Source organism: Melanerpes formicivorus, unplaced genomic scaffold (genome assembly GCF_026170545.1).
Source record: "Melanerpes formicivorus ecotype bairdi unplaced genomic scaffold, bMelFor1.0.p_v2 SCAF_114, whole genome shotgun sequence".
Taxonomy (NCBI): domain Eukaryota; kingdom Metazoa; phylum Chordata; class Aves; order Piciformes; family Picidae; genus Melanerpes; species Melanerpes formicivorus.
The window spans coordinates 146,434-159,912 of NW_027142466.1; the positions used below are offsets into that span (position 1 = coordinate 146,434).

The following is a 13,479-nucleotide window of genomic DNA, read 5'->3' on the forward strand; positions in this document are numbered from 1 at the left end:
CAGCTGCCTGGGGCAGAGGGGCTGCAAAGGGCCACCAGCAGCCTGGCCTGGAGCAGCAAGCCTGTGGCCAGCAGGAGCAGGGCAGGGATTGGCCCCCTGGGCTCAGCACTGCTGAGGCCACCCCTCACATCCTGGCAGCACTTTAGGGCCCCTCACTCCAAGGAGGCCACTGAAGGGCTGCAGCAGGTCCAGAGAAGGGCAACAAAGCTGGGGAAGGGTCTGGAGAACAGGGCTGGGCATGAGCAGAGCTGCTGGGAGCAACTGGCAGCGTTTAGCCTGCAGCAAAGGAGGCAGAGCAGAGCCCTCCTGGCTCTCCACAAGTCCCTGCAAGGAGGCTGGAGCCAGCTGGGGCTTGGGCTCTGCTCCCAAGGCACAAGTGACAGCACAAGAGAAATGGCCCCAGGCTGTGCCAGGGGAGGGGCAGTGCCAAGCAGCCACAGAATTGCTGTGCCCTCTAGGAAAAGGCTCAGGGCCAGGCCTGGCCATTCTGGGCAGATGCTCCTCCAGGGGGCTGCCTGCAAGCCCTGCTGCTCCCAGCTCTGCCTGGGCAGAAGCAGCTCCTGCAGCAAGGCTCCTCCTGGGGAGCTGCAGCCAGCAAACCACATGCAAGGGGCTGGAGGCACCAAGAGACCCTGCAAGGAAAGTGCTGGTCCCTGGCTGTGAGGGGCAGTGCCAGCAGCTCCTGGCCCACACCATCCACATCCAGCACCAGAGCCAGCTCATACAAGCCCTGGGTGTTGGAGCACAGGGTGAGCTGGGGGGAGAGCAAAGCCCCAAACACTTCAGCACCCCCACAGCTGCTGCCTTTCCATTCCCAGGCCATGGGAAGCAAGGGAGGCCTTGGCCCTGGTGCTGCTCCATCTGCAGAGCACAGGCCCTGGCAGCACCACAAGGCTGCTGGCAAGAGCTGCTTGCAGAAGTGCCTGTGGCAGCTCCCAGGCCATGGCTGAGAGGAATGCAGGCCCCAGCAGGCTGCCACTCAGCACTGCATGGCCAGGGAACAGCAGCAGTGCAGGGCAGAGCTGCTGCCTCCAGCAGAACCACTGCAGCTGTGCAGGGGGAAGCTGCTGCAGAAGCTTGGCCCAGCAGAACCTGCTCAGCTCACAGCCACCACAGCTTCTGCAGTCCCCCTGCAGAGCACTGCAGGGAATCCAACTCATCCTGCCCACAGCACAGGAGGGAGAAGAGCAGGCAGAGAAGCTAACTGCTTCCTCCAGCCACATCTCTCCCTGCAACAGCCTCCTGCTGCCCTCAGCCTTCCTCTGCCCAGCTGCAGGCCAAGGAATCAGCCTAAGCAGCTCTGAAAGCCTCAGCAGTGGCTTCTGGCCTGCAGCCTGGGGGGCAGGAGCTGCAGCTTCTGCCTGCAGGCTCCAAAGGCTGCTCCTTCAGGCAAGCCCCAGAGCAGCACAGCTCCCAACAGCCCAGCCCTGCTGCAGGGCTCTGCCTGGCCTCCCCCTCCCAGCCAGCAGCACTGAAGCCCTCTCCCAGAGCAGGGCAGCCTCAGCCCCAGCTGCTGAAGCCCCTCTGGCCCCACTGCTCCCTACCTGGATGTCCTGGAAGCTCAGGGCAGGGATGGTGCCTCTGCCAGGGCTGATGGTGAACTCACAGGGCCTGAGGCAGCTCCTGGCTCTCCTCTCCCAGCAGGGCAGAGAGGTGTCCAGCCCCTGGGCAGCGCTGGGCACGCTGGGCTCTGCCACACCGTCCCCGGGCACACGGAGGGTGAAGGCCACAGGCAGCAGGGAGGTGTTGGTCAGGCGACAGAACAGGCTGGGAGGGAAGCCTAGGAGAAAGGACACAGCTCTGCACCTCTGCACACAGCTCCTCTGCCTCCTGCAGGCAATCTCCTGACATGCTCAGGCTGCCCTTGGCCTCTGGCTCTCTTCCCTCTGAGCTGCAGCTGCCGCGGAAGCCAAGCAGCTCTGTGCTGGCACTGCTGGGGCACAACAAGTTCCCCATCGGGCAGCCAGGGGCCCTCCTGGCCAAGAAGGCCAAGGCTGCTCTCAGCAGAGGGTGGCCAGCAGGCCACAGCAAGCACCAGGAGCCTTCTCCAGGCCAGCAGCTGGAGAGGACTCTTCTCCTCTTGGAGCCCAGGCTGCTGCCTGCTGGCAGCCCTCTGGCTTTGTCTGCTCACAAGGAAGCCAAGAGACAGGGCAGGGATGGAGGGAGGGGAGGCTGCAGCTCAGCAAGGGCCAGCACTTCTCTTAGCCAAGTCCCTCAGCAGCAGGAAAACAGAGAGGCATCCTGGGCAGGCTGAGCACAGCTCTTCAGTCAGCCCAGAACTGGCTTCCCAGGCAGAGCTGAGAGCCCCTCAGGGAAAAGCCTTCTGGGAGCCTGAGCTGAAGCAGCAGAACCTGCAGCTCAGTGCTCAGGCAGCAGAGCTGGGCCTCTGCTGGGCAAGGAGAAGGAGCCCAGGGCTCTGAGCACACCAGGGCCTGAGGCAGAGCTCTTTCTTGGCCACATTCCCTGGCAGTGACAGCCAGTGGCCCTCCCAGCACCAAGCAACCTCTCACCCTGCAGCTCAGGGGGGCAATGGTCTCCAAGCCTGGCAACATTGACCCCCAGCAGCTATGGGCTAGGCCAGAGCTTCAACTCCCTCCTCCTGCAGTCCCAGCCCCTGGGCCCTGCTGGGGCTCTCACAGCCATCCTGCTGCCAAGGACTGGCAGCCTGGGGCTGATCAGACCATCAGGGACCCCACAAGACCCTGCTCTGCCAGTCCTTTGGGCCTCTGTGCCCTCAGGATGGCAAAGCCCTGCCCAGGCAGCCTGCAGCCCTGCTTGAACCTCCTGCAGGCTGCTCTGGAGGGCCAGCAGTGCTGGAGGCTCTGAGGCTGCACTCTGGGGCTGCAGAGCCCTCGGGCTGTGCTCCAAGGCCAGGCCACACTCACCCCAGGAGCCGTCCCCGAAGCGCAGGCAAGGGACATGGAAGCGCAGAGGGGGTGCAGAGACACAGCCCCTGGGGGGACACAGCAGAGGAGGCCTTGGCTTGGCTGCAGAGCACTGCAGAGCCTGCAGCTTGCACTGCTGCTGGCAGGCTGCAAAGCTGCTCTCACAGCACAGGGGGCTGCACTCAGCCTCTCACCTGACAGCCAAGGGCCCAGGCTCAGGGGATCCTTCCACACTGCACCTCAACTCCTCTCTCAAGTGCCCCAGGACAGGGGGACAGAAGCAGACCTGCAGGAGTTGGAACTCCTCTGGCCAAAGGAGGCCCTGGCAGGGGCAGGAGCTGAAGCAGGAGCCCAGAGCTGCAGCTGCAGGAGGCATGGATGTCTCCTGTCTTGTGCAGGATCACCTGCAAGACATCCCATGGCAAGCCCTGAGGAACCTTCTTGCCTTCCAGGAGGCTGATTTGTGTCCTGCCCAAGCACCTCCCTGCAGGGTTACACCCCCCTTGATGGGGGCTGAAAAGAGCCCAGCCCCAGCTGCTCTGGCTGGGCAGAGAGAGACTTGGCTTTCCCCCTCCCAGGAGGAGGGGGCCCCTGGCTCCAAGGGGCTCTATGCCACTGCCCCTCCCTGCCCAGCAAGCCTTGCTAGGCAGGGCAGAGCTCTGCTCCTGCTCTCTCTTTCCCCTGCACAGCCACTGCTGCACAGAAGGCTCCCCAGGGCTGCTGCATCCCCCCCCTGCTGCTCCCTGCTGCATCCACACCTCCTGAAGAGCTGCAGCCACTGGCACCAAGGGAGTCCAGTGCCAGCTGGGGCTGCCCTTGGATGCTTTGCCCCCTGCCCTTCACCCTATCCCTTTGGAACCTGCCCTGGGACTGAGATCTACACAAAGAGAGTGGAACAAGGACCTTTTCTTCTGCCCAACAGATTCCAGACCATTTGCTGTCCTGATCTTACCTCTCCTTTCTCCTGCCTGATTTGCTTGACCTTCCCAGCCAAGGCAGAGGGGGAGGGAATCTCCATCAGCTTCCATTTGGGCTTTTGGCCTGCAGGTCCAGCCCAGAGCAGCACAAGCTGACAGCTGGCAAAGGCAGAGGATGCTGCCTGCTGCTGCTTGGCAGAAGCCAAAGGGAAGTTCAGCCTTTGGGGTTTGATGCCAAGCAGCCAGGACTTCATAGAATGGATCCTGGAATGGCTTGGTGGGAAGGGACCTTCCAGCTCATCCAGTTCCAACCCCCACCAGAGGCAGAGACCCCTCCCACCAGCCCAGGCTGCTCCAGGCCTCATCCAGCCTGGCCCTGAACACTTCCAGGGAAGGGGCAGCCACAGCCTCCCTGGGCAGCCTGTGCCAGGCTCTCCCTCCTCTCACTCTAAAGACTCTTCCTAAGCTCCAGGCTCAAGCTGCCCTCCTCAAGCTTCACCCCATTCCCTCTCCTCCTCTCCCCCAGCCCTTGGCCAAAGTCCCTCCCCAGCTCTCCTGGAGCTCCCACAGCTCCTGGAAGGCTGCTCTGAGCTCTCCCTGGAGCCTTCTCTTCCCCAGCCTGAACAGCCCCAGCTCCCACAGCCTGTCTCCACAGTGGGACTTCCCCCCAAGCCCTGCCAGCCCCTGCTGCTCACCTCAGAGCTGTTGCTGGAGCCAACCAACAGCTGCCCAGGGTCCAGCTGCTCCAGGCTGAAGCAGAGCCAGGGCCCTCGGCCTTCCCCTTGGATGTGCAGAGGCAGCCTGGCCTCACAGCCTGGGGGGAGAGTTCCATTGGATGACTCCTTGAGGCCTTGAGGTGGGAAGGGAGCTTCCAAGGGCAGCCAGCCCAAGCAGCAGCACTCAGCAGAACAGCTGCAGGCACAGCAGGGAGCTCTGAGCCCCAAGCAACCTGAGCTGAAGTGGTGCCAGCAGTGGGGCACCTACCCCTCCCTGGGCAACTGGGGCCAGGCTCTCACCACCCTCAGTGTCAAACATGCTGGAGGGCTGAGGAGGTCAGCCAAGGGGCTTGGAGGAATCAAGGAGCAACAGGAACTGACTGCCCACTTAAACATCCTGGGCTTCCTCTTCAGGCTCACAGGGACCTGGACTCTGGGCCAGTGTCTGCCCCGGGGGCACAGGGGATCCCCCCTGGGGGCACAGGGGGCCCCACCCCGGCAGAAGAGCCAAGGGCAGCCTCTGCTCATCTCACTTGTCAGCTGGAGCAGCACTTGGATCCTTTCTACAAGCTCCAGCCAGCTCCAGTGCTCACTGCAGGGCTGCAGCACCACAGCAGCACCCAGAGAGCACAGCAGGCTGCCCAGGAGCCAAGGGCAGCCCCAGGCACAAAGCAAAGCTCTGCTGCAGGCAGAGACAACACAGCCCCAGGGCACTGTCAGCAAGGCTCTGCCTCAGCATCAGCTCTGCTGAGCCAAGGCTGTGGGCAGCATTTGGAGGTCACCTTGGCTCCCCACTTCCTCCTCAAGGGCCTGCTGAGGCTGACACTTCTCCTGGGGCCTGCTCTTGGCTTCTCCTGCCCCAGGAGGAGTTTGACACCTCTCCAAGGAGGCAGTGAGCGCTTCCTGCCCAAGCCCAAGAGCCTGAAGAGTCCTGGAGCTGTGAGGTGTGGGATGGAGCTGGACAGTGGTGGGTTAAGGCCTCTTTCTGCAAACAAAAGAAGCAAGCAGGGGGGAGGCTTGCGGGTACTTTACCCTCCCTGCAGGGCGTTTCCCCTGGGAAAGCTGAGGCTGTTCCACTCCCCCCTCCCTGCCCAGCTAGGGTAGAAAAAGCAGGACATCATAGCTGTTGGAGCTCCTTTTTGGCTCCTGCCTCTGCTGGATGAGAGCTACTGCAGCTGCCCTCCTGCTCCTCAGCCACGTGGCCGGACCTGATCCTTCTCCCTGCTGCCTCTGCCCCTCCTCAGAGAGAGACTGGTTCTGTATTATTCTTTTCTGTCCCCCTCCCATCCACTCTTGCTCCTTGCCCTTGTGAACTTCTCCTGTTATTGCCATATATATATATAGTTTAAAGGAAAATTCTTTGCCTCTCTACTCCCAAGCTGACTCCAGATTGTTGCTCAGTGGATTTGCTCCTTACCCTTTTTTGTTCCCTCTCCCTGTTTGGAAGAGGGGGGGGGGGGGGAGTGGGGAAGAGATTCTCAGCCTTTTCCCCATTTGAGCTTTTAACTCTCAGTTAAGGCTCAAACCACTACAGTAGAGGACAGTGCAGCAAAAGGCTCTGAGGCAAGGCAAGGGAGAAGCAGAGCAGGGGACAGAGGAGTGCCAGAGGCCCTGGGCACCACAGCGTCTGACAGAGCCCTGCCCTCCTCCTGTCAGCCCTCAGGCCCAGCACTGGCTGGAAACCAAAGCTCAGGCTCTGCAGTGGGCAGCCAGGGACACAGAGTGCAGGCAGGCAGTGCCCAGCACTGACCTGAGTCCCAGTGCAGGCTCAGGACCCCGCGGTGCTCCCCGCTCCGCAGCGGCAGGAACTCCACAGCCACCTGCACAGCAGCACCGACCCCCAGAGCTCCCACACAGGGCTCAGCAGAGAATGGGCTGCAAGAGAGAGACACAGCAGGGCTGCTGCAGAGACCTGGGCACCACAGCCCTGCTGCAGGCCACTGCTCTGCAGCTGCCTTCTGCAAGCAAGGAGCAAAGTAGCCCCAGGCAGCAGAATCAGAGAACCTTTCTGGCTGGAAGAGATCTTTCAGCTCCACTCCAACCATGCTCCCATTGCCAGGGCACCCCCAAACCATGGCCCTCAGCACCACACCAACCCCCCAGGGATGGGGACTCCACCACTGTCCTGGGCAGCCTGCACCAGGCCTTGACAACCCTCAAGGGCAAGAAATTGTTCCTCATGTCTCAGCCCAAACCTTCCCTGGCACAACTGAGGTCATTTCCTCCTGGCCTATCACTTGTTCCTTGGGAGCAGAGACCAAGCCCTGCCTGGCTCCAGCCTCCTGTCAGGGAGCTGAAGAGAGACAGAAGATCCACCCTCAGCCTCCTCCAGGCTAAACATCCCCAGTGCCCTCAGCTGCTCCTCACAAGACTTTTGCTCTAGACCCTTCACCAGCTTTGTAGTCCCTCCTGGAGCCACCCCAGCACCTCAGTGTCCTCCCTGCAGTGAGGGGGCCAAAAGTCAATGCAGTACTCAGGCTGTGAATCCAGTACCCAGTGCAGGGTACACTGCTCTGCTCCTGTTGGCCACACCATGGCTGACCCAGGCCAGGATGCTGTTGGCCTGCTCAGCCACCTGGCCACAGGCTGGCTCATCTGCAGCCTCTGTTGCCCAGCACCCCAGGTCTTTGCTGGGCATCTTTCCAGCCACTCTTCCCCCAGCCTGCAGTGTTGCAGGGGGTTGCTGTGACCCAGGTACTGGACCTGCCACTTGGCCTTGATGAACCTCATGCCATTGGCTTGAGCTTTGATCCAGCCTGGCCAGGTGCCTCTGTACATTCACAAGCAGATGAACACTCCTGCCCAGCTTGGGCCTGTCTGCAAACTGACTGAGGGAGCCTCCATGCCCTCACCCAGGGCACTGATCAAGTGTTCAGAAGAACTGGCCCCAGCACTGAGCCTTGGGGAACACCACTGGTGACCAGACACCCAGGGGAGTTAGCTCCAGTCACTTGAAAGCAGAAGGAAAACCAACCCCATGGAATCAGAAAGAGAGCTCCTTGTTGGGGATTGTTTTGAGCAAGAGGGGACATGGGTCCCAGCAACACCTGTGCAATTCAGGCCTTGAAGAACTCTCTGTTGATAATAGAGCGGTGGAGTAGGAGCTGTGGGAAAGAGTTGATTGCCTGGTATGCTGAAGTCCAGCTGCCCCTGAGAAGGGAGGCAAGCAAGATAAGCAGGAGGCGAGATCTGGGAAAGAGAGCAATTAGACTGAGTAGGAAGAATTCCACAGAGCTGTGAAAACAGTGATGTAACCTTCTAGAGAGGAACCAACAGTGTGTGCTAAATTAGAATAGAATTAACTGTGCATAAGATAAGACTATGAATAACAAAGTGTGGAACAATAAAGTGGGATGATTGCTGTCACTCATACTGAGTGCTGTCGTCCCTGTCTCTGTTCTTGTCAGCTCCTGGCTCAGTGCTGAAGAGATTCAGCACTCAGAAGGTCCCAGAGTAGAGAATGACACCAGGTGCCCCATACACTGCATCCAGCTCCCTGCAGTGAGGCTGCAGAGCCCAGCTGCTGGCAATGCCACCAGAGCAGGGCTGCTGGAGAGCACAGGGCTGGAAGAGCTGCTGGCACTCAGAGCCTCACCCTGGCTTCCTGCCACCCAGAAACCTCACCTCAAAAGCTGCAAATGGCAAGGCAGCTCCTGGCCCAGGAGATCCCAGCCTAGAAAGCAGCCAGGAACAAGCAAAGCCTGGCCTGAAGAGCAGAGCAGGATGCTGAGCTCCTCACCTCTGAGTGCTGAGGCTGTAGGGAGCCTCCTTGGGCTCTGTTCCTGCCCTTGGCTCCTGCAGCTCCTCCCAGACTCTGCTCTCTGGGCAATCTCTGCCGGCTCTGGCCACTGGCCTGCCCCCTGCCCCCTCAGCCTGCTCAGGGCTATCTGAGGCAGCTCTCTAATTTGAGGAGTTGCTGAAGGAGGAGACTAACTTCTAAGCCTTCTTCTGAGGCTCTGTGAGCAGCACCACTCAGCCCTTTGCCTCTGCTGCCTGCTGCTCTGCCTCTGCATGTCTCGGCTTCTGCTTTGGCTTCCTTCTCCCTGCAGCTCCTCCTTTTCTTCCCCTCCTTCTCCTCACCCTCTGCCTTATCCTCAAGATGTCTTTTCAGCCTTGCTTGCTGCTTGCTGACTTCAGACACCTTTCTGCTTTCCCTTTCCTGGGGGGCAGCATCTTTACCCCTGGCTGGCTTCTCTCTCTCAGGCTTAGGTTTCCCTTGGGCCTGGCGAAGGGGTAGAAGAGGAGAGTCAGAGGCAGGGATCATTGTGGAGGGAAACTCAGAACAAACCCCAACAAATTCACCTTTTTTTGCCTCGATTTTGAGTGCAATTCTTAGTTTTCAGGTCACAAAATCCTGCCCAAGCTCCCCAGATGAACTGGCACTGCTCCACTCCTCACAGAGCTCTGCTTCCCAGGCAGCAGCACCAGCTGAGGGCTGGCAGCTACCAGGACAGCCAAGAACTGTCCCAAAGAACCTGAAACCCCCCCAGCAAAGTGTCACCACCTGTCCTGCTCACCTGTGCTTGGGCCTGCTCCAGCTCTGAGAGCTTCTGCCGCAGCTCCAGCAGCTCCTTTTCCTTCTCAAGCACTTGCTGCCTCAGCAGCTGCTCCTGTGTCAAAGGCTTCCCTGGAGGAGCAGAGGCAGCAGCTGTGGCACAGGCAGGGGCAGTGCATTCCTCTGGCTGGAAACAGAACAGAACCTCTTACACTGAAAATCCTGAGAGAGTCATGGAACCCTGGAACTGGTTTGGTTAGAACAAGGTCACCGAGCCCCAGCCTCAACCTAACACCCCCATGGCCCCCATGCTCAGCTCACTCCAGCTCCCTTCCCTGCTGTCACCATCTAGCACTGGAGCTCTCTCTGTGCAGCTGTTGGAAGCTGCACTGTTCATGCACAATGGAACCAAACTCATTTGAAACCTTTGCCCCCACTAGAATTTGCTGTTGTGACAGGGGGAGCAAGTGGAGCATGGATTGGAAAGGGACTGAGGCACAAACCCACAGAAATATCTCCAGCCAAAAGGCAACAAAGGAAACTCTGACATGACATAGCCCTCCTCAGGTACTGCAAGGCCTGTTGTGGATGGGGTTCTGCACTTCACTCCCAAGAGGGAAGTAACAAGCTATTTAAAGCAGCCACACTCTCAGCACAGAGCCTTATACAAACCCCAAGGGCTGTAAATCAGATTAACAACAATCATTCACTCTGATGCCTACCAGAACATCCTGAATCCAGAAGATGCTTCCTTTGCTCTTCCATTGGAGAAACAGAGTCAGGAGGAAGAATGCAGCTGTGCTGGACCAGCCTCCTGCAAGACCTGAAACCAGCCCTGAGACCATCTTCAGCAAGGTATTGGCAGAGAAAGTGGAACAACAGCAAAGGCAGAAAGCTAAAGCTGCCCTCTTGCAGCACAGACACTGTGTTTCATGGAGAGCAAAATGCTCCCTGGGGGCAGGAGGCTGGGAGCTGAAAAGCCTCTGCCCCCCCTGCACTCCAGACAAACAAGCAAACCCAAAGCCAAAGCACACAGCCAGCCAAGAGCGGCTGGGGGCTGCCACTGTGTCACTTATGGACTCAGGCCTGAGCTGCTACAGAACACTTTGATGGGAGGCAACCTTGTGATAAGGGAAAGAAACAGAAGCCTGGATCCAAACGAATGACCCTGACAGGAGCCTTGGAGCTGTCAGAGCACAAAGCCTGAGACCTGTCCAGAGCTGCAGCTGGACAGCAGAGGGGCTGAATGGAACAGAGTAACAGAAGCACAGCCGGGAGCAGAGGCTCTGATGAAGGCACTCAGGAGATGTGAAACAGGAGTCAGAACGAGGCCAGTTCCTAAAGGTGCTAAGTCTATCATCCAAAACTCACAGGAAATCTCCTTCTAGAGAGGTAAAAAGGGGCAGGAAAGCCTGAAGCTTTTCCCTGTCCCACCAACAAAGCCCAGGGGGGAGCAAGGGAAAACCCAAGGGCAAAGGATGCCAAAGGGATAAAACTTTGAGCCCAGCTCCAGAGCTGAACTCAGGTGAGGGAAACACCACCTTGCTGTGACCAAACTCAAGAGTGCAACAAAAGAGACACTCCAGGGCTAGTAACTTGTCCCTGCTCACTGTTTTACTCACAGCAGTGTCAGGCAAGCTCCCGAGATTCCCCAGCAGCAACCCTGGCACAGCGACTCCTCCAGTTTGCATTGACCTGGGGACAGAGACACAGAGATGTTTGCCAGCAGCCCCCTGCCCCTGCCCAGGGCCAAACATTTTGTGCCTGGGAAGAGCAGGCCCTGCATGCTCAGAGTGACAATGCAGCTCTTTGGGGATGAGATTTGCCAACAGCTAAATAAGCCCTTGGTAAAGAGGACAGCTCCTTCCCATGCCTCTGCTGGGTGATCTCTCCCCTGGCTGGGAGCCTGCACCCTGGGAAACAGCAGGAATCAACTGGTCTGCATCCCTGGGAATCCTCTCCAGTGCAGCTGCAGACAGCAGGATCTGATGACAAAAAGCAAGACAACAAATCCAGCAAACGCCACCAACCATCCCCTGCCCTTGCCCTTGGGGATAGCTTCAGCAGGGAGACTTTGTGCAATCAGCACTATGTCTGCTGGCTGCTCTGCTGATGGAACTGGGCAGGGGAAGCAGGATGTGGAAGAGCACAGCAGTCACAGCTCTGCCACCGGGTATCACCAGGGGCTGAAGTGCTGAGGCTCCCTGGCACCCTGGAGCTGCCTGGCTGCCAGACTTCACTGGATGGAAGCAGCCGGGTTCAGCACCGAGCTGCACTGCAGCTGCTCGCAGCCTTGCCTGGCTAAGGGCTCCGTGCCGCGGGGCTTGGCCTCGCTCAGGCTTTAGAATGAAGCCTGCTCGGCAAACACAAGATCGAGACTCTTCTCTTGCCTTACCGCCACCGAAAGCAGCTCCTGGCCTTTAGCTTCTGCCCAGGCTTAGCCTCGCAGCAGCGCTTCAGAGGGAGCCGCGGTGCCGGGGCAGGGGGCGGCGTGGGGGCACGGCCGGCTCCGCGGCTGCCGCCCCGCAGAGACGCAGGGCCCGGCCCCGGCAGGGCGGACGGCAGCCCGGGCACCCCAAAGCCACCCCGGGCACCCCAAAGCCACCCCGGAACCTCCTCCTCGCCCCCGCTGCGGGCAGCCTCCTGCAGGGCGGGGAGCAGCCGGCCCGGGCCCCGCCGCTGCCCAAGGCCGGCGAGGGCTCCCCTGCCCCTGCCCCTGCCCCTGCCCCTGCCCCTGCCCCTGCCGCTGCCGCTGCCCCTGCCCCTGCCGCTGCCCCTGCCCCTGCCCCTGCCCCTGCCGCTGCCCCTGCCCCTGCCCCTGCCGCTGCCCCTGCCCCTGCCCCTGCCCCTGCCGCTGCCCCTGCCCCTGCCCCTGCCGCTGCCCCTGCCCCTGCCCCTGCCGCTGCCGCTGCCCCTGCCCCTGCCCCTGCCGCTGCCCCTGCCCCTGCCGCTGCCCCTGCCCCTGCCCCTGCCGCTGCCCCTGCCCCTGCCGCTGCCCCTGCCCCTGCCCCTGCCCCTGCCCCTGCCGCTGCCCCTGCCCCTGCCCCTGCCGCTGCCGCTGCCCCTGCCGCTGCCGCTGCCCCTGCCCCTGCCCCTGCCGCTGCCCCTGCCCCTGCCGCTGCCCCTGCCCCTGCCCCTGCCGCTGCCCCTGCCGCTGCCCCTGCCCCTGCCGCTGCCCCTGCCCCTGCCCCTGCCGCTGCCCCTGCCCCTGCCCCTGCCCCTGCCCCTGCCCCTGCCGCTGCCCCTGCCCCTGCCGCTGCCCCTGCCCCTGCCCCTGCCCCTGCCGCTGCCGCTGCCCCTGCCCCTGCCGCTGCCCCTTCCCCTGCCCCTGCCCCTGCCCCTGCCCCTGCCGCTGCCCCTGCCGCTGCCCCTGCCCCTGCCCCTGCCCTGCCCCTGCCCCTGCCCCTGCCGCTGCCCCTGCCCCTGCCCCTGCCCCTGCCGCTGCCCCTGCCCCTGCCGCTGCCCCTTCCCCTGCCCCTGCCCCTGCCCCTGCCCCTGCCGCTGCCCCTGCCGCTGCCCCTGCCCCTGCCCCTGCCGCTGCCCCTGCCCCTGCCCCTGCCCCTGCCCCTGCCCCTGCCGCGGGGCTGGCAGCGCTGCGCTGCGCTCCCGCCCGGCTCGGAGCGGCTCCGGCAGCGGCTGGGGCGGCAGGGGGCTGGGCCGCGGCTAACGAGCGCCCGGGGACACCCCCGGCCCCAGCTCAGCTCCCCTGCAGCAGCCCCCTCAGCCCACAGCCCCCCGCAGCCTGCCTGCCCGCTCCAAGGGGCAGCCCGGGGCGGGGGCAGCAGGGCCCGGGGCCGCTGCCGCCAGCAGCCGGCAGCCAGGGCAGGCCTCGCTCGGCTGCGCCTCCCTCCGGGCACCCAGGCTCTGCCCTGCTCGCTCTCGGGCTCTGGCCCAGGCCCGGCCTCGCTCCCGGCCCCCTGCAATGCTGCGGCGCTGCCAAGCTGCCGGCTGGGGACACCTCCCCCAGGGGGACCCTTCCCGCTCTGCTCAGCTCCTCCTGCCCCTGGGGCGGCTGCGCCAGCGCCCCCGGCTGGAGGCAGAACCAGAGCAAGGGGAAACACCATGGGCAAACTCCACTTGTGCCCAAAGCCAGGTCAAAGATAGGGTAGGGTAGGGTAGGGTAGGGTAGGGTAGGGTAGGGTAGGGTAGGGTAGGGTAGGGTAGGGTAGGCTGGGGTAGGGTAGGACAGGACAGGACAGGACAGGACAGGACAGGATAGGATAGGATAGGATAGGATAGGATAGGATAGGATAGGATAGGATAGGATAGGATAGGATAGGATAGGATAGGATAGGATAGGATAGGATAGGATAGGATAGGATAGGATAGGATAGGATAGAATTAACCAGGTTGGAAGAGACCTTCAAGATCATCACGTCCAACCCATCAACCAATCCACCACCACCTAAACAACTAACCCATGGCACCAAGCACCCCAACAAGTCTCCTCCTAAACACCTCCAATG

At 61.6% G+C, this 13,479-nt stretch overlaps 1 protein-coding gene across 6 annotated transcripts in view; it reads right to left on the reverse strand.

Moving 5' to 3' along the window:
* Positions 1–13,479, reverse strand: part of LOC137456011 (obscurin-like) — a 46,243-nt gene that overhangs the window by 31,813 nt on the left and 951 nt on the right. For 3 of the 6 annotated variants that reach the window (XM_068167244.1, XM_068167243.1, XM_068167238.1), the window contains exons 1-2: positions 9,736–11,126; positions 9,036–9,200 (exon numbers count right to left, since the gene is read on the reverse strand). The gene's annotated coding sequence lies outside the window, so the exon portion shown is untranslated. Of the gene's footprint in view, positions 1–3,837; positions 3,933–9,035; positions 9,201–9,735; positions 11,127–13,479 lie in introns of those variants that run through there. The other 3 variants (XM_068167237.1, XM_068167235.1, XM_068167240.1) reach the window with 3 other exon arrangements.